We start from the raw sequence: 7,500 nt of genomic DNA, 5'->3' as shown, positions 1-7,500 counted from the left end.
CAAACTAAATTGTATGCTACTGCTAATAATCATTTGTTCAGAAATGTCACGTCAAGCCCAGAGGAAAAATGGGGAACAAATTAATAGCTGCTGGCCCTGAAAACAAATTACTTGAGAGAAAATAGTGATTTCATTAGCAGCAAAAGTGAAGTTAGTATAATACAATGTATTTGGTGTCGTCTATTCTATCGGAGCAGAATCTTAAAAGCCTGTCGAGGTCACTCTGAAAGTTGCCGGTTTACGTAACTGAAGCTCTTATGCTGAGACGCTGAGTGTTACACGAGTGCATTAGCTGAATAAACCGCTCATAAAAAGCTAATTTACCAACAAATGAGTCAAAACTTCCACGTTTTTTTTTCCCCGTGTCCTGCTTATACCGTGACTTTCATCCATCCGCAACAAGCAAAGACTTTGAAAAGCAACAAAGAGTCTCTTTGAAAATCCTCGAAGGAGGCAGAAAGTTTCTTGCCCTGAATACACTCTTGTTTAGTTTCCATGTAAGTATACAGTATTAGGGGACCACTAAGGTCTATATAAAAGAGACTTCAGATACAGTATTAGGGGACCACTAAGGTCTATATAAAAGAGACTTCAGATACAGTATTAGGGGACCACTAAGGTCTATATAAAAGAGACTTCAGATACAGTATTAGGGGACCACTAAGGTCTATATAAGGAGACTTCAGATACAGTATTAGGGGACCACTAAGGTCTATATAAAAGAGACTTCAGATACAGTATTAGGGGACCACTAAGGTCTTTATAAAAGAGACTTCAGATACAGTATTAGGGGACCACTAAGGTCTATATAAAAGAGACTTCAGATACAGTATTAGGGGACCACTAAGGTCTATATAAAAGAGACTTCAGATACAGTATTAGGGGGACCACTAAGGTCTATATAAAAGAGACTTCAGATACAGTATTAGGGGACCACTAAGGTCTATATAAAAGAGACTTCAGATACAGTATTAGGGGACCACTAAGGTCTATATAAAAGGAGACTTCAGATACAGTATTAGGGGACCACTAAGGTCTATATAAAAGAGACTTCAGATACAGTATTAGGGGACCACTAAGGTCTTTATAAAAGAGACTTCAGATACAGTATTAGGGGACCACTAAGGCCTATATAAAAGAGACTTCAGATACAGTATTAGGGGACCACTAAGGTCTATATAAAAGAGACTTCAGATACAGTATTAGGGGGACCACTAAGGTCTATATAAAAGAGACTTCAGATACAGTATTAGGGGACCACTAAGGTCTATATAAAAGAGACTTCAGATACAGTATTAGGGGACCACTAAGGTCTATATAAAGAGACTTCAGATACAGTATTAGGGGACCACTAAGGCCTATATAAAAGAGACTTCAGATACAGTATTAGGGTACCACTAAGGTCTATATAAAAGAGACTTCAGATACAGTATTAGGGGACCACTAAGGTCTATATAAAAGAGACTTCAGATACAGTATTAGGGGACCACTAAGGTCTATATAAAAGAGACTTCAGATACAGTATTAGGGGACCACTAAGGTCTATATAAAAGAGACTTCAGATACAGTATTAGGGGACCACTAAGGTCTATATAAGGAGACTTCAGATACAGTATTAGGGGGACCACTAAGGTCTTTATAAAAGAGACTTCAGATACAGTATTAGGGGACCACTAAGGTCTTTATAAAAGAGACTTCAGATACAGTATTAGGGTACCACTAAGGCCTATATAAAAGAGACTTCAGATACAGTATTAGGGTACCACTAAGGTCTATATAAAAGAGACTTCAGATACAGTATTAGGGGACCACTAAGGTCTATATAAAGAGACTTCAGATACAGTATTAGGAGACCACTAAGGCCTATATAAAAGCATCCAAAAAGAAGCATGTCATGGGACTTTTGAACAATTTTTTCGATGTTTTTGTCGCTTTTCTGAATCCATGCAGACATGTCCCGGGACCTCCCTAATGTTAAACACAAAGTTACACCCTTGTGTTTTAGTAATCGAAGAAAAGCCGCACAAACATTTCTTACATCAACAACGGATTAAATGAGGGTGTGAACTCATCTCAACTCACAGTTATTACTCAACTCAACTCAACTCCACGGAGATTATCAGAAATGTTGAATATAGATACGAATCTAAGTTTCCGTTCCGATCAGCTGGATCATTTCTCCCGAGAAGTGTCACAACTGTTGTTGAACTACAACAGCACTCAGTCCACTCGTGCTCAGATGTCAAAGAGAGATCATATCTTGCATAGAGCACATTTAAGGAATACTTCACTCCCCCCGCCCCAAAAAATAATCAGTTATCAATTACTCACCTCGGGATACCTTGAATCCTTTAAGACGGGCGTTCTCAAACTAATCACTCCCAAAGGTCCGCATCTGATTTGTATTCCAGGTCAGAGGTCTGTAATGACATGGCAATAACAAAATAACATTTAGTCAACTCACTTTTAACTTTTAAGCTACTTTTTTTGTACCCATTTGGGTACCGGTACATGGAATTCGGTACCAATAACCGATTGCACCATTTTTCAAGCTTCATGCAGCATTTGTTTCGGTATTTTTGTCACTTTTTTTTAATGTTTTTGTTGCTTTTTCCGGCGTTTTTGTCATGTATATCCAACATCACTAACAAGTTATTGATCAATAGAAAGACTATTTCAATGTCACACTTCGGGTATTGTATTCATAACACAAAGTATGAGCTGGGTTTGGATTAGGGATGCACCCAATCCAGATTTTTGGGGGTTCGGCTGAATACCGAAACCACTGGTTAAGATTCTGCCGAATCCGAAACCGAAAAACTCCCAGCTTTTAGCTGTGGCTGTCCTTCCTTTGCCGTACCTGAAGTATCTGCATTCTGGCTGCTGTCTGTAGATTCCTTCATGCTTAGCTCGTATTCTTCCAGATGTTTCATACCAGATGTTGTAACAGCGGTGATGTTGTGTGTTGTTCAGGGTCCTCGCCACCACCAGACTAATCAGCATTGCAGATTGAACATGTAGCTGGACTTGAATGGCCTTCTTTTGACTGAAAGTACTGCCAAACAACACTTTTTCTGCTCACCAGTTCCATTTCCACTTCCTCACAGCCTGCTGCATTGAACGCTCCACCTACGTAAACGCCTTCCCGTAATCAACGGCGCCGTCATGACGTCGACCAGCGTAGCGCGCGGAGTGCAAGCGTTTAAGCTTTAAGAAAACTGTCTCACGCACGGACGAGTGGCGCGCCTGTTTATACGTGCTGTTTGTGCAGAAGTGTTTTAAATAGCGAGGTTTTGGGGAAATGCGCGTGGTTGGGAAGTACTGAACATATGACTGGATAAATAAAACTGAGGGAAGGGTTAAAAAAATTGCCTCCAAGTGCAACTGGACTTGATTAAAGCTGCTTCGACAACACGTCTTCACTCCCATCTCGTAAAATACGGACGCTTGGTCAGGTGCCTTTGTTGTTGTTATTGACGCTAAAAGTCTCCTTTAGCGTCATATGACGCGCTTTAACTAAACGCGCTTGGTCGGGACTATTGGCGTCCCTTTTGACGCAGTTATGTTAAGGAAAAGCTCGTGGGTGGGCTTACGGTTCCGTGACTCGTGGGGAGAACGGAACGGTTAAAGAAGAAAGCGACGTTAGGAAACATGCCAAGCGGGACACAAACGCCGGCCTCCTGGGTGAAAGTCCTGTGTTTGACCCATCAACCCCCCCGACCAACCTCCCTCCGCGGGATTCCCCCTTACATACTACTGGCTAAACCCCGTGTAGCTGCCGCTCTCCCCGGTACGTTATACGAACACGCTGATGGGCGCTTTCTTCGTCGCTTCACACGCTGACAGCCACTGTCCAAACGTCCGTAGTTTACGAGTTCAGAGTGAGAACGGGTTGGCTTCGAAGACGTTTCGCCTCTCATCCGAGAGACGTCTTCAGTTCTGACTGAGCGGGAGTTGGTATCAGCGGCGGTTGGTTGGAGAAAGATCGTGGTTTGGGTTAAAACAGTCCCGAGGAGTGAACATACGCTTTCTCCGGGCAGCGAACTCTGCTCAGCTATAAGTACGAGTAGTTCGTGAGAATAACCTGAGTTTATTTACGGTTTCTTTGTGTTTGTCATTGTCATCATAAAGCTCTTGGACTACTTTTGAATCCATTTCAGGACCTTATTTTGTTGTATAATTAAAATTAACTTAAATTAAACAGAGGTTTTTTTGCTCCAATTTTAACATCATGTTTCTACAGAAGCAAAAGAAGTTCCTAAAATACTGTTATACTTGGAAATGAAGTAGTAAATTCCTGCGGCAGCATCATCTAAAACTCATAAGACCACACATATTTCAGGATTACTGATGCACTTGGTTTCCAAGAAAGAGAGAGAGAGAAGGCAGGGGGAAAGCACATCTCAAAGCTGGCAGGTGAAGATATTCTGAGGTTGGAACATTTTCATTAAAACCAGATGAACGGTCGAAGGTCTTATGCAATGAGACGGCCGGGTGTTTACAGTATGTGGGAGTGCAAAAACCAAGAATTCTTTCCTCGAGTCCGCTGAATCACGAGCAACACACTGATGACCCACTGAACCAGCCAATAACGAGAGTGTAGGAGCTTCGTCAAACTGTGTGGTTTTCACTGCTGTTTACTCTCCGTCCAAACAGCTGCTGGCAGGCAAAAAAAACAAGTTGCTTCAACTTAAAAAATTTAATTGTCCTGCTGCCTAAACATTTTAAGTTGGCTACATTTGAAAAGACAAGTTAACATAATGGTCGAATGATTTTAAACAACTAAACTTGTCTTGACATATTGACATTTTTTGTGCATGAAAACACTGTTCACAAACTGCTCCAAACAGCTCTATTGTAGTCCAGCCTTTACTTCAGAGACAAACGTGGTCACTTTGGAACACACGTTATAATGCTCACCTAGCTGCTAGCATGGCACGCCCCCATACTCTGCTTCTGACTGGCTAGTAGTCCTTACCTAGGTACTGTCAGGGCACGCCCTCATACTCTGCTTCTGACTGGCTAGTAGTCCTTACCTAGGTACTGTCAGGGCACGCCCTCATACTCTGCTTCTGACTGGCTAGTAGTCCTTACCTAGGTACTGTCAGGGCACGCCCTCATACTCTGCTTCTGACTGGCTAGTAGTCCTTACCTAGGTACTGTCAGGGCACGCCCTCATACTCTGCTTCTGACTGGCTAGTAGTCCTTACCTAGCTACTGTCAGGGCACGCCCTCATACTCTGCTTCTGACTGGCTAGTAGTCCTTACCTAGCTACTGTCAGGACACGCCCTCATACTCTGCTTCTGACTGGCTAGTAGTCCTTACCTAGGTACTGTCAGGGCACGCCCTCATACTCTGCTTCTGACTGGCTAGTAGTCCTTACCTAGGTACTGTCAGGACACGCCCTCATACTCTGCTTCTGACTGGCTAGTAGTCCTTACCTAGCTACTGTCAGGACACGCCCTCATACTCTGCTTCTGACTGGCTAGTAGTCCTTACCTAGGTACTGTCAGGACACGCCCTCATACTCTGCTTCTGACTGGCTAGTAGTCCTTACCTAGGTACTGTCAGGACACGCCCTCATACTCTGCTTCTGACTGGCTAGTAGTCCTTACCTAGCTACTGTCAGGGCACGCCCTCATACTCTGCTTCTGACTGGCTAGTAGTCCTTACCTAGGTACTGTCAGGACACGCCCTCATACTCTGCTTCTGACTGGCTAGTAGTCCTTACCTAGCTACTGTCAGGACACGCCCTCATACTCTGCTTCTGACTGGCTAGTAGTCCTTACCTAGGTACTGTCAGGGACACGCCCTCATACTCTGCTTCTGACTGGCTAGTAGTCCTTACCTAGGTACTGTCAGGGCACGCCCTCATACTCTGCTTCTGACTGGCTAGTAGTCCTTACCTAGCTACTGTCAGGGACACGCCCTCATACTCTGCTTCTGACTGGCTAGTAGTCCTTACCTAGGTACTGTCAGGGACACGCCCTCATACTCTGCTTCTGACTGGCTAGTAGTCCTTACCTAGCTACTGAGGCCGCAGAGGGTGGTGGGTGGGATAGGGTTTTTGTTCTTGTTCAATTGTATTTGTCTGTTCAGTATGTAAAATTTTTTTAAAAAAAAACAACAAAAGACAAGACAGAGTCCAAACTAGAGACAGTCGAGACCGAGTCCTAATGAGAGACAGTCAAGACCAAGTCCAAATGAGAGACAGACAAGACCGAGTCCAAACTAGAGACAGTCGAGACCGAGTCCAAACTATAGACAGACAAGACAGAGTCCAAATGAGAGACAGTCAAGAAAGAGTCCAAATGAGAGACAGTCAAGACCGAGTCCAAATGAGAGACAGTCGAGACCGAGCCCAAATGAGAGACAGTCAAGACCGAGTCCAAATGAGAGACAGTCGAGACTGAGTCCAAATGAGAGACATTAAAAACCGAATCCAAATGAGAGACAGTCAAGACCGAGTCCAAATGAGAGACAGTCAAGACCGAGTCCAAAGAGATTCAAGTCCACGTCAAGACCGAGTCCAAACTAGAGACAGTCAAGACCGAGTCCAAATGAGAGACAGTCAAGACCGAGTCCAAGTGAGAGCCCGACAAGACCGAGTCCAAGTGAGAGCCAGACAAGACCGAGTCCAAATGAGAGACATACAAAACCGAGTCCAAATGAGAGACAGTCAAGACGAGTCCAAACTAGAGACAGTCAAGACCGAGTCCAAATGAGAGACAGTCGAGACCGATTCCAAATGAGAGACAGTCAAGACCAAGTCCAAATGAGAGACAGTCGAGACCGAGTCCAAATGAGAGACAGTCAAGACCGAGTCCAAATGAGAGACAGTCAAGACCGAGTCCAAAGAGATTCAAGTCCAATTCAAGACCGAGTCCAAACTAGAGACAGTCGAGACTGAGTCCAAATGAGAGACATTAAAGACTGAATCCAAGTGAGAGACAGTCAAGACCGAGTCCAAAGAGATTCAAGTCCACGTCAAGACCGAGTCCAAACTAGAGACAGTCAAGACCGAGTCCAAATGAGAGACAGTCAAGACCGAGTTCAAGTGAGAGCCAGACAAGACCGAGTCCAAATGAGAGACAGACAAGACCGAGTCCAAATGAGAGACAGTCAAGACAGCGTCCAAACTAGAGACAGTCAAGACCGAGTCCAAATGAGAGACAGTCAAGACCTCGTCCAAACTAGAGACAGTCAAGACCGAGTCCAAATGAGAGACAGTCGAGACCGAGTCCAAATGAGAGACATGTGCTGTCACACTGAAGTTTCCCAATTTGGGATCAATAAAGTCTAATATAAAGGATGAAACCGCTGCAGCAGAGCCAGGGCAATGTTTCCTTTCCGCGAGTTCATTTCTCTGTTTAAAAAAAGTAATCTTTTAAGCGAAGATCACGTCTTTGTGCGACGATGAATACTCTTTCAAAGATGTGGATTTTTTCCCGTGAAAGAAGAAGTTATTGTAGATTCATTTAATGATTTTTATTCCCCTG

General features: G+C 43.8%; 1 protein-coding gene across 2 annotated transcripts in view; it reads right to left on the bottom strand.

The window, feature by feature from the left end:
• Positions 1 to 7,500, bottom strand: part of LOC144537190 (zinc fingers and homeoboxes protein 2-like) — a 143,900-nt gene that overhangs the window by 46,663 nt on the left and 89,737 nt on the right. For both annotated transcript variants that reach the window (XM_078280700.1, XM_078280699.1), the window contains exon 3: positions 2,332 to 2,420. The gene's annotated coding sequence lies outside the window, so the exon portion shown is untranslated. The remainder of the gene's footprint in view (positions 1 to 2,331; positions 2,421 to 7,500) is intronic.

The sequence above is a fragment of the Sander vitreus genome, chromosome 22 (genome assembly GCF_031162955.1).
Source record: "Sander vitreus isolate 19-12246 chromosome 22, sanVit1, whole genome shotgun sequence".
Lineage (NCBI taxonomy): Eukaryota > Metazoa > Chordata > Actinopteri > Perciformes > Percidae > Sander > Sander vitreus.
Note: the sequence above shows the minus strand (reverse complement) of the source record. Positions and strands in the feature narration are given on the sequence as shown.